The sequence below is a fragment of the Sciurus carolinensis genome, chromosome 8 (genome assembly GCF_902686445.1).
Source record: "Sciurus carolinensis chromosome 8, mSciCar1.2, whole genome shotgun sequence".
NCBI classification, from domain to species: domain Eukaryota; kingdom Metazoa; phylum Chordata; class Mammalia; order Rodentia; family Sciuridae; genus Sciurus; species Sciurus carolinensis.
In genome coordinates this window covers 114,193,475-114,216,394 of record NC_062220.1, presented here as the reverse complement: position 1 = coordinate 114,216,394, position 22,920 = coordinate 114,193,475, and the positions used below count along the sequence as shown (strand labels likewise).

At 42.8% G+C, this 22,920-nt stretch overlaps 1 long non-coding RNA gene across 2 annotated transcripts; it reads left to right on the top strand.

Moving 5' to 3' along the window:
* The first annotated feature begins 6,929 nt into the window (after positions 1 to 6,929).
* On the top strand, positions 6,930 to 15,677 carry LOC124990572 (uncharacterized). Of its 2 annotated transcripts, XR_007109779.1 has the most exons (4): positions 6,930 to 7,188; positions 7,743 to 7,933; positions 9,008 to 10,490; positions 10,954 to 15,677. It is a non-coding gene; the product is annotated as an uncharacterized LOC124990572 (long non-coding RNA). The 2 variants fall into 2 exon arrangements; XR_007109778.1 differs by lacking the exon at positions 7,743 to 7,933.
* Positions 15,678 to 22,920: the final 7,243 nt, after the last annotated feature.

Genomic DNA, 22,920 nt, shown 5'->3' with positions numbered 1-22,920 from the left:
GTATATAGTCTAACTTGATGTCATAAAACCCTTACTGATATTTCTTTTTGTGGGGGAATACTAGGGACTGAACCCAGGGGCACTTTACCTCCAAGCTGCATCCCTGACCCTGTTCTGTTTTTTATTCTGAAACAGGCTCTCACTAAGTTACTTAGGACCTCGCTAAATTGCTGAGGCTGGCCTGGAACTTTCAATCCTACCTCAGCCTCCCACGTGGCTGAGATTACGGGAATGTGCCACCATGCTGGGAACCACTTATTTTACATGTGAACTTTCCCCCTTGGAGCTAACGTTCCCCCCCACAACACACACGCATGCACACACGCACGTACACATGTACACACGTACACACACCCCCTACACTTTTTGGTAGAAATATTTGAAAGTAAGTTGTGTATATCCTGATACTTTACTCCTAAGTACTAAAGTGTGTATTGCTTAAGAATAGCTATTCTGGAGCTGGGGTCGTAGCTCAGTGGTAGAAGAGCTCTTGCCTAGCATGTGTGAGGCACTGGGTTCGATCCTCAGCACCACATATAAATAAATAAAATAAAGGTCCAACAACAACAACAAAATTAAAAAAAAAAAAGGATAGCTATTTTCCCACATAAGAATGATCAGTATTCCACCCAAGGAATTTAATATTGATAGAGTAAAAGTTTTTTGTTTGTTTTGTGGTACTAGAGATCAATCTCAGGGACACTCTACCACTGAACTACATCTCCAGCCCATTGTATTTTTTATTTTGAGACAGGGTCTCACCAAGTTGCTTAGGGCCTCATTAAGTTGCAGAGGTCAGCCTTGAACTTGTGGCCCTCTTGCCTCAGCCTCCTGAGTCACTGGAATTACAGGCATTGATGATTTCCTGATCACAACATTCCTCTGTTTGTTAGATGTCATTTTTTTTTTTTCTGTAAAATCTCTTCCTTTGACCATTTTTCTTAGTTGCACTCCATGGTTTATAATGACCTGCCATCTTTTTTCTTTCTGGTGCTCACATTATCCCAGGATGGGAGGGTAGACCCCCTCCAGGCTGGTTCACGTGTCCTTGGGACATACAGTCTTTCCTCACTCTCAGGTGCGAAGGACTTCACATCACCTTGTTGTCCCTGCTCATAGTCCTACACATCTCCAGAAGGCCAGGTTCCTTCTCAGTAGGAAGGTGTTTACAAATCAAGATCTGAATGCCAGGTAGCTCAGTGCTACTGAAGTGTTGCTTCCAGGCCCTCCCAGTGGACAGAGCTAGGATGTGGTTTTTGGCACTGGGTTTTTGGCACTGGGGATTGAACCCAGGGGCAGTTAACCACTGAGCCATGTCTCCAGCCCCCCCTTTTTTGACACAGGGTCTTACTAAGTTGCCTAGGACTTCATTAAGTCACTGAGGCTGGCCTTGAGCTTTTGATCCTCCTGCCTTAGCCTCCTGAGTTGCTGGGATTATAGGCGTGTGCCACCATGCCCATCTTGAGAGGATAGAAGGTTTGCACCCTGAGAAGTGTTTTTTCTTGTTTTTTTACCCAAACACTTGGTGCTGGGTTTTGAACCCCGGCCTTTCCTCTTGCAAAAACAGTGCCCTACAGGATGGGCTATATCGTCAGCACCACCATGCCCATCTTAGGACATAGTTTTTAAATAAAACTAGAATGGTTCTGTTTTTTCCAGCGGTTGCTTACATACTTTGTGGAAGTAAGTGAAAAGTAGGGGGTTGATGTTCCTAAACAGTTCCAGAGACTGATGGAATATCAGCTTTTTCCTGTAAGCCTCTAGGAAGCTAGGTTTTCTTTGCTGACTGCAGAATTCCTTGGCTATAACATCTCTAAACACAGGCCAGGGTAAGTGAGACAGAAATAAGACTGGATTCCTTAGTTTACTCAGTATGTTTTTAGTCCATAATTCATAAATATTGAACAAAGACCTGTTTTAGGCTTTGAGGTTCTTTTTCTCTTGGGGGCAAAAAGAGAAGTGGGACTCGGTCTTTGCCCTGTGGCCAACTGGTGTTTGGTGGCAGAGTGACAGGACCTGGAGAAGGGAAGCTGCTTGCCAGGGGCTGTGGACCTGAGGCAGCTCTGGAGAGAGGTGGAGGTGTGGGCCTTAGGCGTGGTCCTGGGGAGCGGGGAGGCCTCTGCCCTGTAGCCTGCAGGAGGTGCTGTCATTGGGAGGGGCTTGTGTGACTGGAGTTACAGCTTGGTCCTGTGAGTGGCGCCTCCTGTGACTCCCTTTCAAGAACCTGAATATACTGAGGGTCTTTAGAAAATATTCTAATTAGCTGAGAGAGAATAAGTACCTCAGATCTGTTGTGTTGAAGTCCTTGTACACTTAATTTCTGGGTGTTATTGTGCTGGGATGTGCAAAGACAGGGTTTGTTTTTGTTTTTGTTTTTGTTTTTTTTTTGGTACTTTTAAATGTTCAATTTAAAAGTCAGTTTAGGTGGTTTTCAGTGTCAACATGGAGCAAATGAAGTCGGCAATTTGGGGTTTTCTTTCTAGATTTGCTCGTTTGTTCAGTACTTAATGCTACCAATCCCTAGGGCCTCCTGAGGCTCATCAAGATGTCCAGCCCTGGGGACACCTTGCAGGTACTGTTTATGATGAGAGGTTTACCAGGGTTCTCTTACTGGTGGGGCTGAGGAGACCCCCTTGGGTGAGAGGTCAGTGCGTAAGTATGAGAATGCATCTCCAGCTCCCGAGAATGTCTAACAGGCAGGCATGATCGGGCATCACCGTGCTGCTGTGACTCTTGTCCTCCCTGTCCCCAAAGAGGAGGCAGAGAGGCCCCTGAGGACCTTGTGGGTCAGCATCCTGGTGGTGACCCCAGTCTCCCCTCCTGCCCTCGGGTTGTGGTCCCTGCCCACAGTGAGGTCCTTGTGCTGCTGGATTCTTTCTTGGATGTGCTGTCCATCACTGCTTATTTGATAGTGATAGGTGCTGCTTCCCTCACTGACCTGTCCCCGCCCCAGCTGTGTCCTCTGCCTCCCCACCTCAGTAGCACCTGTGCATGCTTAGGACACTCCCGTCCTTCCATCCTCCCCTGAGCTGTTGGGGGCAGCTGCCTCCTGCCCGCCGCCCAGTATGCACCTTATAAACCAGTCACCTGGTCCTGTCAGGGCAGAAAGTGGGGCTCATCTGAGAAGTGAGGGCGCCTGCCTGGAACTGCAGCAGAGGCGCCCTGGGAGTTGCTGTGCCCTGTGCCCCCTGCCCCTGGAGCCCTGTGGCAGCCCCATAGCCTGCAGTTTGCTGGCCGCTCAGGTGAGCAGGCTGCTACAGGCAGCTGGAGTGTGTGCAGGGAGGGCCTGGCTCTGGCTGATGAGCTGCGCGCACCTGTTGGAGGTGGACTCGAGCGGCTGAGCCATTCTCACCAACTCCATGGATGTCTTCCTAAAGTCTGGTTTTGGTTGTGATGAATTAAGATGGGAAGTTGTAGAACCTCCCCCCCATTTTTAGTCTGGTCCCACAGAGGAATGGCACCTGGGCACCAGCATCCTGCAGTGCCTCCTTTATGGGCGGGTACGGCAGAGGCCAGCCAGGGTGGCCTTTCTCTAGACCTGCTCCCTGCATTCTCTGGCTTCCTGCCTAGGCTGGGATGCCTTGGGGTTAGGTGTGCTTCCAGCTGCGACCTTAGCTCAGTGAGCTCTGTAGACTGCTGTGGAATAAACTAAATCTGCAGCTTAAGTGCATTTTCTAAAAGTCTTCTCAAATTATGTAGCAAGTCTTTTATGTTTTATTTCGAGGTAATTGTGGATTCACAATATATTAATAGTACATTGTCACAAAGAGTAACATGGATGGATCCTGCCCCCTCTTCACCGTGTCCCCCACGGTGACATCTTGGGAGGACAGGAGCACAGCATGGCAGCCCAGGTGCTGGCGTCCTCTTATAGCCACCCCTGCGTCCCTCCTGACCCCGGACAACCACAGGTCTGTTCGTGCTCTCTGTGGTTCTCTTTCCCAGGTGTTAGTGAATGAGACCACACAGCATGGAACTGAGCTGTCCTTCCTCATCCAGCGTACTTTCTGGGGATTGTCAGTTGTGTGGACAGTGGCTCAGCCTTTTCTGTTGCCAAGCAGTGTTCTGTGGTGGCAGGTTGTCCAGTATTCACTCATTGAAGGACACCTGAGTTGTTCCAGGTTGGGCCCTTAGGAGTCCAGCTGCCTGGAGCATCTGCGTGCCATGGCTGTGTGCACATGGTCTTCATTCCCCTGGGACAGATGCCCAGGACGGTGGTGCTGGGCTGCATGGCAGCTGCATGTTTGGGTGCTAAGAAAGTACCCAGCTATTTTCTGGTGACACTCTTTTTCATTCCTGCGGGTGGGATCTGGGTGACAGTCTCTCCACATCCTCACCAGCACTTGATGTTGCTGTGTTTTATCATTCTGATGGATCGGTGGTGAGGCCTCCCTGTGGTTTTGAGTTTGTGATAGCTAACTGCTCGATGACCATCTCTTCACCTCTAGGTGCTCTTTGGTGAGATGTCTGTGCCTGTCTTGGCTCATTTTCTAATAGGATTATTTTTTTAGCTGTTGAGTTTTTTAAAAATTATGGTCTTAACCCGCCTGGCTCGCTCCCTACACAAGGGCCTGCAGGTTCTTGCAACCCTTTTCAGCTCAGTGGTGCTGCCTATGGCTGCGTTGCCATGCAGCCAGCCTTGCTCGCTGCAGTCCGTGTGTTGTGAGTCCTCTGCCAGATTGCCTGGTTCGGGAGTGCTTTCTGTGACCTCTTTTATCATCCTCTTGACAGGGACTTTAAGGGAGCAAAAGGCTTTGATTTTGATGAAGTATATATTTTTCCTTTTACAGACTGTAGTTTCTGGTGTATAGTTTTATGTTTCACATTAAAGTCTGTGGTCCATTTTGGTTTCTCTTCATTTGTTTTCTGTTTTTGCAGTGCTGGGATCATAACCCAGGACTTCCAGCATGCTAGATAAGCACTCTCCACTGAGCCACACCTCCAGCCCTTCTTTGGGTTAATTTGTATATGAGATGTGAGGTTTATGTCAAGGTTTTGTGCATGATTAGCATGTGCAGGCTATGGGTTCCATTCCAGCACGAAAAAGAAAAAAAAGGGAAACATCATTTGGGTGTATTTGTTTGAGTCTAGTTCTGGGTTCTGTCCCATTGTTCTGTGTGTCTATCCTCTACCAATACCATGTACCTACTGTGTGACTCTAGCTCCATGTAAGCCTTGGGACCAGGGGTGGGAGTCCTTTCAGTTTATTCATTTTCAATAATCACTTTAGTTTATTAAACATTTACTCTAGTTCCTTTGCTTTTCCTTATAAATTGCAAAATAATCTTGCCTGAGGCTCCAAAGAAAACTTGCTGGAATGTTGGTAGGATGTTTTGGGCCTTCTCTCTGTGGACAGACTCAACCTCTTCTCTGGACTGCATGTATGTGCTCTCTTTTCCTCTTAGTGAAAGCTGTAGATGACCAGCACACTGTGATGCCTCCCATGGGTGTGTATCGAGAGACATCACTCTCCACTAGGGGGTCAGTAGCAACCAGAGACTGTCAGGTTGGGACCTCGTTCACTTCCTTTGTTTTTTTGTTTTGTTTTGTCTTGGTTTGTTTTTATCCCTAGGCCTATGAAAGGAGGTTCCCTACATGTCCTCTGATTCCCATGTTTGTGGACAGCGACACTGTGAATGAATTCAAGAGCGAAGACGGGGCCATTCATGTCATTGAAAGGTGCTGCAAGCTGGATATAGACGCAGTCGGGCTGCTGAAGAAGGTAGCTGCAGAGGACTGTGGGAAGGTGATGCTCCAAAGGACAGTGAATTTATGTTTCCAGCTTCTGTCACAAGTGGTGTTAACAATAAAGCCTTTTTCTCTTTATTTCTTTTTTAAAGATTGCAGGAGTTGATTAGTTTTGTGCAGAAAAACTCAATTCTTGGGAATGTACTTTGCTCCTTGAGGCCCATAATGACACGTTTTCTACTCGGGTCATTAACGAGCACTGCTGCTACACCGTGAGTACTCCAGCCCTGGGGGAGCAGTGGCCAGGCCTCCAAAGGGGGCTCAGCCGTCACTGGAACCGCACATCTCTGTCCTGGGCAGTTCCTCGCCAGATGTTACCTATGACCAAATCTGAGAGTGGATCAGCAGGAGTGGTGTGGCTTCCTGCAGGGTGGACTGCATTGTGGTGACAGTCAAAGCAGCCAAGTAACGCCTTGACTTGTGTTTCCACTGTGACTCCTTCACTGCCCCCCTCTGCCTCTTGAGAAATGAGTTCTCAAGGAGCACGATGGCATAGTCTTTGAGATTAGAGGTGGGCACACATGGCCGCCTGTCATCTTCCCTGCTGTACGAGCTGCTCCTGCCAGATCGTCAGCATGGCTTCCCAAGTGGTCTCGCTGCTGCCCTCAGCCGCCTCCAGTCGATCCTCAATGCTGAATCCAAAGCCATCTCTTTAAAGAGTGCTGAATTGTGTTACTGAGCTCACAACACACTGCTTCTATGTGTCCCTCAGAAAAAGCAGAGTCCTTGCCGTGGCTTACGCGGCCCTGTGTCCTCCCCCCGTCACATCTGGGGGCCCTCTGCCCTTGCACAGGGCCTGCCGCTCTCTGGCTGCACCCCACCTTCCTCTGGACTCCTCACGCCTCCTTCAGGTTGCCCAGCTCACCCCTTCTCAGTGGCCAGTGGATAGTGCAGCCTGCAGCCCCACCCGGTGCTCCTAACCAGGCTCTGAACTTTCCCCATCGCTCTCATCTTCCAGCAGTTGGAAGTTTCTCGCCTTTTATGTTCAAGGCTAGTGGGATGTGTCCTCATGAGGCTGTCAGCGACATATCAAGGGTCTTTCCTTTGTTCCTAATGGGAAAACAGCCCCATGAGTAAGTAGAGTGAGGGACTGGACAAGGGAGATGAGTCCCTCCACTCGGCCACTTTCTGGATGCCTTGGAGTTAGGCTTTGGCTTCCTGACAATTCCAAACCCTCTGTAATGTGTCCTTGTGCTGTTTTCGTGGGAGTAGCTCTGTAGTAAGAGAACTGCTCCTGGTCACTGACAATGGGGAGCAGAGTGGTGGCTCTCGGTACTAGCACACAGTGGGGGGCCTTCTCTTCCTCCGCAGGTTCACCCTGAGAATGAAGACTGGACCTGTTTTGAACAGTCTGCAAGTTTAGATATTAAATCTTTCTTTGGTTTTGAAAGTACAGTGGGGAAAATTGCAATGAAACAGTATACCAGCAACATTTAAAAAGTGAGTCTCTTGGGACTTTATGGAACAGGGAGGGCGGGGTCTCCTGAGCTGGTCTGCACTAGTCTTCTGGAGGCTGGGAGTGGTTCAGTTGGGGTTCCAGCATTTCTCATAGAGGAAGTGCTTCCATCCCCTGCCCTGTGCCCCCTGTTCAGCTGTAGGGGACTGGGTAGTGCTGGCTGCTGGTGAGTGAAGGGGGCACAGCAGGGTCACTCCTGTCTACCACATTCTCTGCTTGGAATTGTGGGGACAGTGGAAGTTGAGGGTCCTGGGACTGCGATGGAAGTGCCATTGTGCTGAGGGGATTCTCAGCCCCTTGGACTGTTGGCCTCGTCTTCCCTGGACCTTCTCATGCCGCTGGTCAGAGCCGTGGCTCATGGTTTTAAACCTAGCTGTGCCGGGGGGCGGAGGGCTCTGGAGGGCTCATTTTGTTTTCAGAGTGTGGTGCTAGATTGGGCCTGAGACGGCACGCATGCTAAATGCTAGCCTGAGTCTTACAGATGGGTAGGGATGAATAGTGTTGACTATGCTCACCTGAAAGTCGGTTTTCTCCTAAGGGGAAAGAAATCATCGAGTACTACCTCCGTCACCTCGAAGAGGAGGGCATCACCTTCCATCGGGCCTGCCTCGGAGACGTCCTCGTCCAGCAAGAGTCAGGCGGCCTCCTCGGCTCTCAAGGAGGGGCTGGGCGGAGAGGCCCTCTGCAACCCTGGCAGGACCCCCGAGCCTGCGGTGGGAACCCCTGACGGTGGGTCTGAGGGCAGCTTCCTTCTTCCAGCTAGACTGGGGAGTCGCAGGGGGCCTTTCCTCTCTACTGCCCTGCTTGTTCTTGTTTCCTAGGGACATAAAATACCATGTGGGGAAAAGGTCCACCTGTCATTTCCGATCTCGTCTCCTTGAACTGGCTTATGTAATACATTCATGAGATTTTTTTTCTTAGTTTTTCTTTTTAATAGGCAGGAAATGTTATTCCTGATAATTTTCTTATTGGGCCAGCTGTTTCAGGTTAGCTGAAGGTGCCCAAGGTGAATGCAGGCCAGCAGGCCTTCACCTAGAGCAACTCCTGCTCGGAGTGCCAGGCACCCCCTAGGCCCTGGGTGGATCTCACGCATTGATAGAGGCTCCTTGTGGGTGGGAAATGCTGAAGATCCTCAGTGTGTTTGCATTAACAGAGGCACAGAGAAGTCGACTTGCCTGGGACACAGGTAGTCAGTGACAGAGTTGAGATTGTGCCCAGGTGGGCTGGCTGCATGCCCGGCTTTGCATACATTATGCTGGCAGCTGACTGTCGATCCTCGGTAGTTTACTGGGGGTAGGGGATGGTTTGGCCATATGTTTCATTTTTCGCCTGATGAATATTTTTTTGTTATACTTATTTTGCTGTCTCATCCGTCCAGGTTATTACCTTATCATGAAGAGCTTGTGTTCCTGAACATGGTAGCTGTGTCCTCAAGATAGACTTAGTTGTACTCATTGGTATTATTTCGTAGTTTTATGTCACGAGAGGCCTCTGTCACTGAATTAGACCAGCGTCCAGTGTCTTCTCTCACCGAGCTTCTCCCCTGGGTAGAATTGAGGCTGGCAGGATTGAGGTGATTCCATGGCAATCAGGAAAAGGTAGCTGAGTGAGAAGGTTCACCTGTGGCCCTCAGGGGTGTCTTCAAGCCCGTCACAAAGTTCTCTGGGCAGCTGCTTTGAATCTGTCCTCTTGAGTCTCCTTCACCCAGCCTCCAGTCCCCACACCCATGTCACTGGGCAGGACTGAAAGCCTCAGGAGCCAGAGTCCCTCTTTGTAAACAGTGCCCTGTGACTCACGTTGCAGACAAACTCGACGCAGACTACATCAAGAGGTACCTGGGGGACCTGACCCCATACTCCAGGAGAACTGCCTTATCCGACTTCACCAGTGGCTCCAGGAAACCCACAAGGGCAAAGTGAGTATTGACTCCCACCCGGCAGCCCCGCCACCTCTGGTCCTGTGGGAGGTTCCTGAGGGGGAACACTCCTGACTGCTGCAGCTGAGACGGTCCTCCTGCGTGTGTGTCCCCACTGCCCTCTCAGCAGGTTCACTGCCTTCCCTGTGTGCACGGCGGCTGCGTTTCTGTGCGCTGTCACTTAGGTTGGTCTACCTCAGAAACAATAGGTCATCAAGTGGCAGAGTAGCACAGTGTTCCAGATATTCATGCTTTTTAATTTTGAAAAGTTTGGAAGGAGGTCACAACTTTATCCAAGATTAGAAATGTTTGAGCTTTAATTCTGAGGTTTTATATGAAATCATAGCCTCATAAGAAATTTGGTTTTAATAACAAGCTTTGTGCGGCAAGCACAAACCTGGCTAGTCATCAGTGAAGGGAAGCTGGGGCCTACATGAAGCTGTCCTGGTCTCTGATTCTGTCAGTCCTGGTTGCTGTGAACAGATACCCAAGAGCTTCTCAGCACCAGTCATTAGGAGAACAGCCTCAGGAAAAGAGCTTGCTCTTGATGTCTGCTGAGATGGGTGAGACATGCTTTCAGCTCCTCAGGTAGTCTTCCCAAAAGGCCTGGAGGTGGTGCCCTTCCATTACCTCCTTCTTTCAAGTGTGCAGAAACCGAAGCACAGAGAAGTTGAGCTCAGGGTCTTAAGCTAGGAAGTGATAGGGCCAAGATTTGAACCAAGACCATGTGGTTCCAGTACCATATTCCTGTTTATTTGGTACAGGTGGTTGAACTCAGGGGTGCTCTTCCACTGAGCCAAGTCCCCAGCCCTTCTATTTTTTGTTTTGAGACAGGGTCTTCCTAAGTTGCTAAGGGCCTTGCTAAGTTCCTGAGGCTGGCCACGATCCTCCTGACTCAGCCTCCCAAGTCACTGGGTTTACAGGCAGGCATGCTCCCACATTCTTAACCACTTCCATGTGCCTGTGGTCCTTTCTGAGTGACCCTGTGCTTTGTTTATGTTCCAAGGAGTGGGGTACCATGCAGGCTTTTGCTCCCACTCACTTCTTGGTCTCTGGATGTTCTAGCCACCCACATTAGCGAGCAGGTGATCACGGAGGTGAGAGACCTGGTCCGGATGAGACTTGGATCATGGTCTCAGCCTTCTTTATTCAGGTGGCCAGCCTGATCAACAGGATCTTGAGGTCCCTGCGTGTCAGCAGCACCCCCACACTGCCAATCCCAGCATGGTTTCCTTGCAGCTCTTAATGAAGTCTACTTGCAGAAGTGCACAGAAGTACATCAGCACATAGATTTGAAGTGTTGCCTCTGTTTAATAAATCATGCCTTCACACTGCCCAAACTGAAATGGAGCACTAGGAAGGTTACTCATGGTAATACTGTTTTTTTTTTGTTTTGTTTTGTTTTGTTTTGTTTTGTTTTTGTTTTGTTTTGTTTTTTTAAAGCATCAGGCCAAGATTTCTCTGGGAACAGCTAATTTTATTTTTTTCCAGTGCTAGAGATCAAACCAAGGGCCTCACACATGCTGGGCAAGTGCTCTACCACTGAGCTGCAGCCCCTGCCCAGCACCAACTGATTTTAAACAGTGTAATAGAGCAGTTCACTGTTGGTAAGAGATGGGAGTTTGAGTCTTAATCTCTTAGCAACCCGGTGTTTTCCCTTAGCAACAACAACTTCCTTTTCTTCCCCCAGTACTGGGGATTGAACCCAGGAGTGCTGTACCACTATGTCACCTCCCAGTCACCTTAAAAACTTAAATTTTGAGACAGGGTCTTGCTAAATTGCCCATCCTGGGCAACTCTTAACATTCCTTAGAAGGATCTTTTCTTCACCTAGATCCCAAAGGATGAGCATATTCGGTTCTTACGTGCTCGGGACTTTAATATTGACGAGGCCAGAGAGATCATGTGTCAGTCTTTGATGTGGCAGAAGCAGCACCAGCTGGACTACATCCTGGACACCTGGACCCCGCCCCAGGTGCTGCAGGATTACTACGCGGGAGGAAGGCAGCACCACGACAAAGGTAGGCACGCACGCGTCCACATCTTCACTGCCTGGTCTCTGGGGCATCCTGAGGGCTCTGCCAGACCAGAGGGCCTTGCTGGGGGCGTTGCCCTCCTCTCTCAGGACCTGGGAGCTTTCCCCAGTGTGAGTCAGCTGGTGAGACTCCCTGGCACACTCCTGTCCCACCTGGGCAGCCAAGGGAGGGCCACGATGCTTCCTTCCCCGCGGTGCCCTGGGACAGTGGCTTCCCTTCCTTTCTCAAGAGTCTGTTTTGACCTGTTAAAAACTCAAATGTTGGTGGCAGAGTGTTTTCAGCAGCACTGTGCTAATAAAGGAATTTAATGACTTAAGCCCATACAATACCTGGAAAATGTCCAGCCAGGTCTCCACATCAAGTAGTAAAGGACTGCAGTTTTTCTCCAGGGAGTACGTGGAGCATGGACCTGGGACAAGCAGCTCTTGAAGTGGAGGTGGCCTCCCTTCACGTGCTGGCCCTGTGGAGTGCCTGCCTCGCAGAGCTGCTCCTTCCCCCCAGGCTGGAGGTTGGTGGCTGGCAGTCAATCACAGACATTGAGGGAGGCTGCCGGGGTTGCTGTGGAACTGGCTTTCCCTCCTGCCTCTGAACAAGTCCTTTCAAAACTGTAATGTTCCGTCTGTCTTGTTTTCCTAATCGACTGTCTTTACTTATTTATTTGTACTGGGGATTGAACCCAGAGGTGCTTTACACTGAGCTACATCTCCAGCCCTTTTTATTTTATTTTGAGACGATCCCTCACTAACTTGCTGAGGCCGGCCTCAAACTTATGATCCTCCTGCCTCACCCTCCCAAATCACTGGTGTGCCACCTCACCCAAATTGTTTTTCTCCAAAGTGACTGTAGCTTTATTGATTTTAACTAGAAACATTTATATTTTTTTCACCATGTGACCTGAACCTTAAAAGGTTAAAAAGTTTGGTAGTAAGACATTGACAGATGTGTCCTATTAAATGTTGGAAGAGGAACCAAGTGTGGTAGTACACACCTGTGATTCCAGCAAATTGGTAGACTAAGGCAGGAGGATTGCAAGTTCAAGGCCAGACTCATCAGCTTAACAAGACTGACTCAAAAAGAAGAAAGGCCTGTGGCTGTAACTCAGTGACAGAGTGCCCTAGGTTCAGTCCACCAATACCACCCAAAAGTAAAATGTTGGTAGCAACATTTTGTAGATTTGGTTTTCTACAAGAGGGGGCACAGAAAACATTTTGCTCTATGTAAACAGACCTAGAGCCAGCTTCTCCCTGGAGGCAAAGTTTGCTTCTGAAGGATACATGGCAGATGCCAGCCTCCACGCAGGATGATTCTACTCCGCTCCCTTCACACCACGTGACCGCAGTCTAAGGGGTGCCAGCTGGTGGATATACTGTGGCCCCAGGATCATCTTCCCTGTGTGGCTGGCCAGTGATGACAGGGTTATGTGACGAGTTAGGTTCCTCTCAGGCTCTGTTAGTTCTCTAGGTTGTGGAGGTCTAGAGCCAACGTGCTGATTGGTGTACACTTAAAGGATGTTTTGGATTTAAAGAGTGGAAATTGAATAGGAAAAAATTTTTTAAAAAATTTATTACTGTCACAAAAAAAACAATGAAAAAATTTTCAATACCACTTATTACTTTACTAAAATTACTCTGAAATATTCACATTTTTCCTGTTCCCAAATGAAATTGATGTGTACTTAGAATTAAAAAAAAAGTGGAAATTGAGGAAGACTAACTTTTAAAAAATCTTATTGATTTATTAGCAACCCATTGATTCTTGAACCCTGCCTCCCACAAGATAAGCAGAAGTCCTGATACTGCAAATATGACTATTTGCTCTTTGGGTCTGTGCAGATGTCATAAAATGAAGATGGGGTCCTCCTGGGTAAGGGTGGGTCCTAGTTCAATTCCTGGATCATGAGAAGAGGAAAGTTGGATAGAGATGGGGTGATGTAGCCAGAACCAAGGACTGTTAAGAGTTGCTGGGAGCCACAGGAGCTGAAAGAGACAGGATGACTGCATAGGCTGTGTGTCCTTGAAGTTGACACTGATGGAGAGTATTTTTTGAAATTGTTTTCTTTCAGCAGACTCAGTTTTACCAAATAGTATTTTTTTAAAAAGACACTAATAATAACTCACAAGTGGTTCAAATTAATAATATATTACATAAAGTGCCTAATTTAGTGTTTTGTACATTGATGTCAAAGTATAAGGTTTTTTTAGATGAATTTAGTTATATACTTAATAGTATTGAGTTGTGATTGTAGCTCCAATAAGGCTTTTTAAATGGAACTTATGTATATTTAATAATATTTTTTGTAATAACAGTAATATTATAGTTAGTCAAACATCAACAAATAAGTTGCTACTGAGCTACAAATATTTTGTACAAATACTTAGTTTTAGGTATATATGCTCAAAAATCAACATCTGGTAAGATATTTTGTGTTAAGAAAAATTAAAAAGCAATAAATAATGTGAAACTGTAAATCCCATCCATTTGTTTGATTAGCAAGGGAAATAAAATTCTATGTAGCATAAAATATTTAAAAAAATTTTTTGCAGTTGTAGATGGACAGAGTGTCTTTAGTTTATTTGTTTATTTTTATGTGGTGCTAAGGATTGCTCCCAGTGCCTCACATAAATAAAAATTTTAACCCTTTATAATTGTCATTTTAAATATATAACTCTTGTTACAAAGGAGATGTCCTGAACTCACTAACTGTTAAAAAAAAATAGATTATGTATTTACAGTGTTTTCGATTCACAGGATCAGAACCTCATGGCCTGAGCAAATTTTACCTATAATTTACATTAGACTTAGTATTCTGAACAGCACTTATTACCCTATCAGACATAATAGCTAAACAAACTTGTTGCATATGATCAGTACTTTTTGAGGATTGTAGACTTAGCCTCTCCACTTCTAAAACTCTGTGGTTTGCACTTCCATATGTTTACTCTTAAAATACAAATTACATGAACTTTCTCCATCATGTTTCTACCTTTCCAAATTGTTGTCTGCATTTCCCCTCAGAAATAACTTTTTAAACTCTGTACCTAATTACTAAAATATTTACTTAAATTTATTCAAAAATTGCCTTTAAGGATCAGAATTCAAATTTTTTAAGTTTTGGAGATTAAATTTTATATATTAAAAATATTTATTTTTATTCATTGATTTATTTATATATCTGTGAAATAGTCACAGCAATCAAGGTAATAAATAGGTGTATCACCTCTCATACTCTTTTATTGTTGTTTTTACTGTTTTGGGATATTTTGTTTTTGATTTTGGTGATAAAAACACTATCTAGTGGCTTACTTTCTTAAAAAATTTTTAAGGGCACTATATAGTTTTGTTCACTATTGGAATACCATAGTTCAGGAGATCTCCAGAACATATTCATCTTTCATAAGTGTCTATTACACTGAACAGGTCTCCATCAATGTGACACAACATTCACAGAAAGAAGAATAAAATCTCATGATCATCCTAACATTTAAATAACATTTGACAAAATTCAATACTGTTGATGGATTAAGACATTCAGTGAATGAAGTTTAAAAGGAATAAACACAATAAAGGTCACATGTGAAAACTCATAGCTAACCTCACACTCAAAGGTGAAAAGATGAATGCTTTACCCTAGATGATCAGGAAAAAGTAAGAATGCCCACTCTTACATCTTCCATTTAACATAGAACAGGATATTCTAACCAAAAAAGTGGACAAGGAAAAGAAAAGGCATCCAAAGTGCAAGAAAAAACAAAATTATCCCTGCTTGCTGATGAAATGATCTTCTCAATGTCCTTCAAGAACTTGCATACATATATATGTATGTATGTGTGTGTGTGTGTGTGTGTGTGTGTGTGTGATCAAACTGGTACAGGCATGCCTTAGCATTGGATGTTACATGAAAATGTGAATTTAAGAAAATGTTGTCACATTGATCACCACATGCAGGAGGTTGTCTTTTAGAGTAATAAGAGGATAAACTAATTCAATTAAATTGCCTATCTAATTTGAAAATTCATAATTAAATTAGATCATTATAGTAACAAGAATGTTGATGATGACAAAGCTGAGTGCCATACCTGGAATTGAACTTTCTCAGGGCTGTCTAGTCTATACACAGAACACAGTGCTTCCATCTGTTCTATTTTACTAATTTCCCATGTGGGTGTGTTATGCTGGTATATGCAAATAAATTTTGGGTTAATATAAATGTTATCTTCAACTTAGCTCCAAATTTTATTTTTCACAACTGCTTCAAATAAAGAAAATGAAGGTAACATTTAGGAAGGGAAGAAAATATTTCCTTCTTTTATAGGAAGGCTTCACTCACAGAAACTAAATTAAAAACTGAAATTTATTTGATTTACTTTGTATTTCTGGGAATCTGTAATCACCCTCTGCCTTTTTGGGAATATGGTTTTTGACAGCTTTGTTTTCTAGTTGATTCTTTACTGTTGAAAGGCTTATGTACATTTTTCTCTAATGTGTTTTCCAATAGAGAATGCAATAAATTCCCTGGCAAATACTTGCATGTCTATGTCTCTCTCATGGATAGCTGTTTACATTAAAGCTCCTGTATTAGATAGATGAGCTCACGTCAGTAGCTACAGCTTTATTTTTAACATAGCCTGCATCACACTGTTCAAAGTCCATCAAATAGAAATTTCATATAATTGTTGTTACTATAAATTCACATGAGTGAGTGAACACTGTCAATGTGTTTTAGAAATAAATAGAAAAGTTCCATTAGAATGACTGCCTTAATAGAGTTGCTCTGGTCTTATTTACAAAAACCGAGTCATTCTCCTCGGCATAGGAAGGATTCCGTTTGACAATTGATTGCGCTCCTCATATACTCGATTATAAAAAACAAGTGGCTAGCCTTGCCTTCTGAACAAAAACTATTCTGTCTGTGCTCTCTGGGATGCTCACCTTGAAAGCTAGTCTTATCTCTCTGTGAAGAACAATATAAACTAGAAAGTACATAAAATTTGAAGATGCCCAGGAGATGGAAATTTCAGTGTTTTGCACATTTTCTGCAATGGATGCTGTACTGTTGATAGGCTCTGGGCCTCACAGCCTGCCGACTGACTCCGGCTGAGAAGCAGCAGTGGAAGGATGGAGCGGTGGAGTCGGACCTGAGTGGGTCTGAGCACTGGAGGCCCTGCTGCAGCATGAACGTTGCCACACAAGCACAGCGAGCCAGCACCAAGGGGAACCAAGGCTCGCTGACTTGTCAACCTGCAGCCTTCAGACTCAGAAGGAGTAGGGAGGCCTGTCGCAGTAGCTGGGCCCACGAAGCACTGCGGGCCCATCCCAATCTCAATCTCCACTTCTCCACTTGCATTGAGAAAATGGAAGTGGGGCAGAGCTGAATGAATGCCAGACTCAAGAATTGACCAATAGAATTTGCACATTTTGGACCAATAGCATTGGTACATTTGCAAACCCTAATTAGCATAACTGTGGACCAATCACAGTAACCTAAGTGCTATATAGACCCCCTTACCCCCATTTGTCGAACACATTTGGAGGAAGAATATCTACTGGGAGGTCTGCCTAGACCTGCTCCGGTTCTGGGTTCTATGTTTGATCTTCCACGAATGCTTTTTCTGGCGGGTGGATGGTGTTCTTCAAATTCAAGAGGGAAGAACTTTGGAAGAAAAAGAGGGTGAGTTGCTGGGGTGCCCTGCACTGCGGCGGGTCCGGGGAGTGGGGTGCGTCCAGTTTCACAGCATTTCTTTTTGAACTTCCAGAGGTCAGTATGCTCTTAGGGTTCCTATACTGACTTTTTCCTTTCATTTTCCCCTTGTTTGGAAAATGCAAAAGGTGTTTTGTCTTTCCTGTGAAAATTCTTTTTTCCTCAAAACCCTGTTTGTTTATGGGTGAGATATCTGAAATCTCAGATTCTGATGTAAGAAAATTTGAAGTAGTTAGATAGTAATTTCAGGAAAAACAAGAAATAAATGTGCAGGGGAGACAAAAAGAACCCCTAAATGAAATAATGTGTTAAGTCTTGATTTACATGTGCTTGTGTGCTTATATGCATAAACGTACACGCATTTTTTTATCATATAATTAAAATTTATTCCAAATGTTTTAACTCCAGTTTTATCAGGATTTTTGTGGCTTTCCCCTCACAAATTAAAGTGTATCTTATTTGTGACTTTAAGCATCTTAAGCTGTGGAATTTCTTTCCTTGAACAAAATGGGCTAGTGTGATAGGGTGAATTTACCAATGTCACTAAAGCACTACAATATTGGCTTGTAACTCAGGCTGACTGAGAGTTGACCTGTGAAATATTGAAAATGTTGAATTATCTCAATATTTTAGGAACTCTCTACTATTTTCATAGTGATACTAGGTTTAACCTTGGTGTGTAAGAAAAAAGTTTATCCACTTTTAACTATCTCACCTGTTCCCAAGGGTCACAGAGCAATGAGAGGTGAATGTTTGCTGAGGTTCCTTACTAGCCTCTGCACAGGCTAAACTTGGGCTTTCCAGACCCAGTCTGGGCTTAGGTCTGCATATTGAGGGTCATTCTCTTGAAGTTGTTTGCTAATAGCCCCTGTCATTTCTTCTTTGACCAATCAGTTACTTAGAAGATATTCATTTTTCTGATATTTTGTGGTGCTATTTTATATTATTTTATTATTGCTATTGATTACAACAGTTCTATTGTGGTCAGAGCATATAACTGATATGATTTCAGTGTTTTTAAGTTCATTAAGACTTACTTCATAGCCTGGTATGTGGTCATTTCAGTAAGTGTGCCAAACATATTTGAAAAATCTCTGCTATTGTTAGGTATAGTGTTTTGTAAAAATAACAAGTTGTTTGCAGTGTTCTTCATATCTTCTAGTTTATTGGCAGATTCTTTTGAATATTAATACTTCCTACTATAATTTTGGAATGTTCTATTTTTTGCTTTAATTCTGTAAAAATTTTTCACTGTATTTGGAAACTATATTTAAATATGTAAAGCAGGTATGACTGCTATTGTGTCCTTATGATTTACCACATTTTTATGATGATCTATTCCTCCATAACTTTGCTAATACACACTATCTTGAGATCTATTTTATCAGACATTCGGGTATGCTTACATTTACTGAATTCATGACACATTTTTCTATTAACTTACTTAGAATTTATTTACTCTTTATATTTAAAACTTATGACCTGTAGACAGCATATACTTAATAATGTTTTAAGTCCATCTTCTCAGCTTCTGCCATTAAATTTGCTCTTAATTCATTATTAAACTTTAATAAAATTGTTGACATTTTTATTTTGTCTACCATTTTAAGTATATCCTACTATGTACTCTTGCATTTTCTTTTTTCTTATCAAAACTTTTAAAATTTGCATTAGAATTACCTTTAATTTTCCTCTCAGCTTTGTAAATATGCTTCTTTGTATTTTTCCAAAAATATTAGGAATTTAAATTCTAGGGATTTAATACTTACTTAACTTTTCTAAGCTCATTCACATTTACTGTTGTATCATCTCGTGTAAAACATATGCTCATGCATACACATTCTTTTTTCACATAATTGTGATATTTTTGTCTGTATTAGGGAAGAAACAGTCATACCTAGCTGTTTAATCAGCAGTTATTCTAGCTGTTCTTTACTTTGAAGCATTTTCTTAGGAGCTTCAATAACAGTTAAGATAAAGTCATGTTTATTATAGTTGTTTTAAGTATACTGCAACCAATGTATGAATCAGGTATTTATTGGTAGAATTGTGGATAGAATATGAAGATCCCATCTCTAGTTTTCTGAATTTTCCACAATGTGTTTCATTGCCTGCTTACCAGGTGCAGTTTCTTGTTTCCCTGACCACAAAGATTGTTTCTTACTAGGGGCATAACCATCTCATTACCTATGTCCCACCAGCTGGACTAAGGAAGGTAGGCTACGAAATGAGTACTTCAAAAAGCTGTCTACCTAGCTCCTTTGCATGTGCACTCCTTAACAGCTTGTCAGTTGATAAAACTCCTGTACCTTGAGCTGATTGCTTTTTACATTTTGGCCACATCTAATGGTTGTTTGAAGAGGTTAAGCACCCCAAAAGGATCTGACTATGTTATTACAAGAAGCCAAAAGCCAATGAGGTATCAAACATTATGTTCTTGTCTCCCATTCTCAAGCCTACCATTTTATAGTCTGATGTGACACGCTTGTACTGGGAAGCTACAAAATTACACTTTTTTTTTTTTTTTCCCACTTAACTCCCTGTTTAGTAACTAGGGAGCAGTAGAGGAAGATTGGATCATGTACAGGAGAGATGAAGAGAGTTGATTCTTTGGTGATAACTGCAAAATCATTTTGAGTATTGCATATGAAAATTTATTCTACTATTTCTAATTTATACATTCTATGGGTAATCACAGAATTGACTAAAGCATTTAGTAATGTCTATTTATATGGCATATTCAGTATTATATTATTTATGTGGTGTATAATTGCATAGTATATGTGATGTACCATAATTTTCTGTCAGTTATTAAAATTATATATTTTATATTAATGTAGTATTTATTGAAATTTAGTTTTTTTAATTTCTCCAAAACAGTTCCTTGAAAGTGTGCAAAAAGAAAAAAAGCATAAACATTTATGAAGATTAAGCTATGTGTCTTATGTAGACATGAAAGGCTTGAAAAAGTAAATGCCTCTGAAATTATAATATACAAGTGAGGCAAACATGGAGAACTGAACTGCTGCACTCTCCCTATATTATCCGGAGTTGTGTAGAGGATGGTACACATAAAATTAATATGGAAATGAGTCTCCTCATATCATTCCTAAAGGCTTATTAATGGGTGAACTCCAGCTGCTAGCTATGTGAAAAATTAGTAATAAATAATTTGTAAAACTTAAAATTATTTTGACTCAAAAATATACACACACATTCTCATCAATCAATTGCTTGGTTTTACTTCAAAAAAATACACTTTAGGGGGAAGGTAAAACTTTCCTTTTTTGTTATTAAAAAAAAAAAAAGCATCCAAAATCAACCCAAAAATCAGTGTTAGTGTAAAATAGTGCTTTTTCTTGCAGTTTCCATCTCTATGCCTGAGAATTTTGAAAAGATGATAAATGTTATTATAGTAACATAGATGCAGATATGTAAATATTGATTATTTTTAAAACCCGAATACATTATGAAATTGATTGTTAGTTTCTTTGTATTTAAGTGCAGTATTTTCTAACCAAACAGAAAAAAACATAGCTTGTATTGGTTAGATGACTGAGGCAAGTATAAATGTCATTTAGGAATGCTTATATTATATACATCTTTATTAGAAAATAAAACCTCTGGCAGTTTGCATTCATCTTTTTTGAAATTACACTAAAAGTAGTTGGTAGTGGGGATTCATTGTGGCTGTCTACTATTTCTAGGATGAAGGTCTGCCACAGAAAATATTATGGTTGCAATAATAAAGAACATATGTTATTTTCATAACATGTAGTGTTGGGGGCTGCAGACCCCATCCTAGCCTGGCTTTCAGGATTTCAGTGTGGCCCTAATGCCGAGACAGTGGATTGTAACATCAAGGACTTCAGTGTGGAACCTGGCACTAAGCCGGGGCAACCTGGTTTGCAACAAACGCTGACAAGGACTTCCACACTGGCACTAAGCCGGGGCAACCTGGTTTGCAACATCAAGGACTTTCAGTCTGGCACTAAGCCAGAGCAACCTGGCGCTGAGCCGGGGCGGCCTGGTTTGCAACAAATAGCTGACACTGCTTAAGGAAGCTGCCCCGGCACTAAGCCAGTACCAAAAAGAATTGCTCTGATTGGATGAAGTGACCCATGCCCATCATGAACTCTCTTGATACATTAAATTGAAATCTTGTTCTTCTGTGTACCCTCTTTTTACCCCGTTTTGTACTACATTGTAATCTTGCTCTCCCCACATCCTCTGTAACCTGATTGGCTCATGATTCATATAAATATGACTGTAACTGCCTTGTAAGATCATCAGAGGATCATCAGAGGATGATCAGAGGAGGAAGAGAGAAGAATAAAGAGCTCTGATGAACAACTGATGTGTTGTGTCTCTCTCTGCGGGCAGAAGGAACGCGACATTTGGTGCCGAAACCCGGGAACGAACCAGGGACCTCTAGATCAGCAGCAACTACCTAGGTAAGTTTTTAAGATTAAGTTTTTAAGATTAAAGTTATAATAAGTTTTTAAGATTAAGTTTTTAAGATTAAAGTTATAATAAGTTTTTAAGATTAATATTATAAATAGTTTTTAAGATTAAAGTTATAATAAGTTTTTAAGATTAAATTTTTAAGATTAATGTTATAATAAGTTTTATAGATTAATGTTATAAAAATAAAATAGTAATAAAGGCAGCCTTAATATTACATCACAATAAAGCGATTAAAAGGGTGGTCCAGGGACATTACATTACAATTATCAGGACATACGAAAAGTAGTCCAATTAAAGTGAAAGTTCGCGATAAAGCGACTATCAGGACTCACGGAAGGTGGTCCGGGGACATTACATTACATTACAATAAAGCAATTAAACAGAAAAAGGTAGTCCAAGGACATTACATTGCAATATAGCAATTAAATTAGGACACGCGGAAAGCGGTCCAGTTAATAAAAGTATCACAGTAAAGCAACTACAATCACAAACAAGCAATCAGGACTCCTTAAAAGAAGTCCGAGGACACGCAGAAAAGCGGTCCATTTAAATTAAAAACAGGCACACAGAGGGTGGCCATTATAACTAGAACAAAGAGACAAAAAGCAGGGAAAAAACAATAAATCTGATTCATTAAAATTGGTGGTATCTCTTTTCTCCGCGTTGTTTCCATCAGTACTACTAAAACAATGGGTTCAGAAATGTCTAGAGCCCATATGGAGGGGCCTTTAAATGCTCTTTTAAAAATCAATGGAACACCCTTAAAGGCCTCCTCAGCAAGAAAATTTTTACAGACAGTGGAAAATATATCTCCTTGGTTTTTAGATAAAGGATTATTAAATGTCCCACAATGGGAACACTTGGGTGAAGACTTACTTAAAGCTGATCAACAGGAAATATTACCTGTTGGCACCTTGGCTATATGGTCTCTTGTAAAAGGTTGTTTGACCTCACAAAAAGAGAAATTTCAACCCCCTCTAAATGAAGGAAATAATATTTTGGAGGAAGTAAAAGAACAAAGATCGTTATGTTCCTTTCCTCCCCTTAAATCTGACCAAAGCGAGTCAGAAAAGGAACTATCAGATGAGGAACCTGAACCAAGGGTCAATGATATACAGTTGGCGCCACCTGGTAGTAAGAAAATATATCCTTCGCTTAAAAACTTTAGTTTTAACATACAAAAATCCTCTAATAGCCCATTACCACAATCAATTCCACCATCCTATGGCTCCAATATACAGTTTAATTTCCCGGAGCCCAAGGAACCTCCTAAAGTGCCTCTTCCTGAATATAATTACCCAGAGAACCCCCTAAAACAATCCTGGAAGGAATGTGAGCCCAATACTAGTTCTTGTTTTCCCGTATTTGAAAATCCACAAAATCAGAGATATCACCAACCGCTGGATTTTAAATTAATAAAACAATTAAAAGAAGCAGCTGGTACTTATGGCCCTCAAGCTGCATTCACCATGTCACTTGTAGAGACTATTTCATCTTTAAATTTGATCCCTAGAGATTGGGAAAATTTAGCTAGGGCTACTTTGACTGGTGGGCAATATTTAATGTGGAAAACAACTCACCATGAGATCTGTTTAGATAC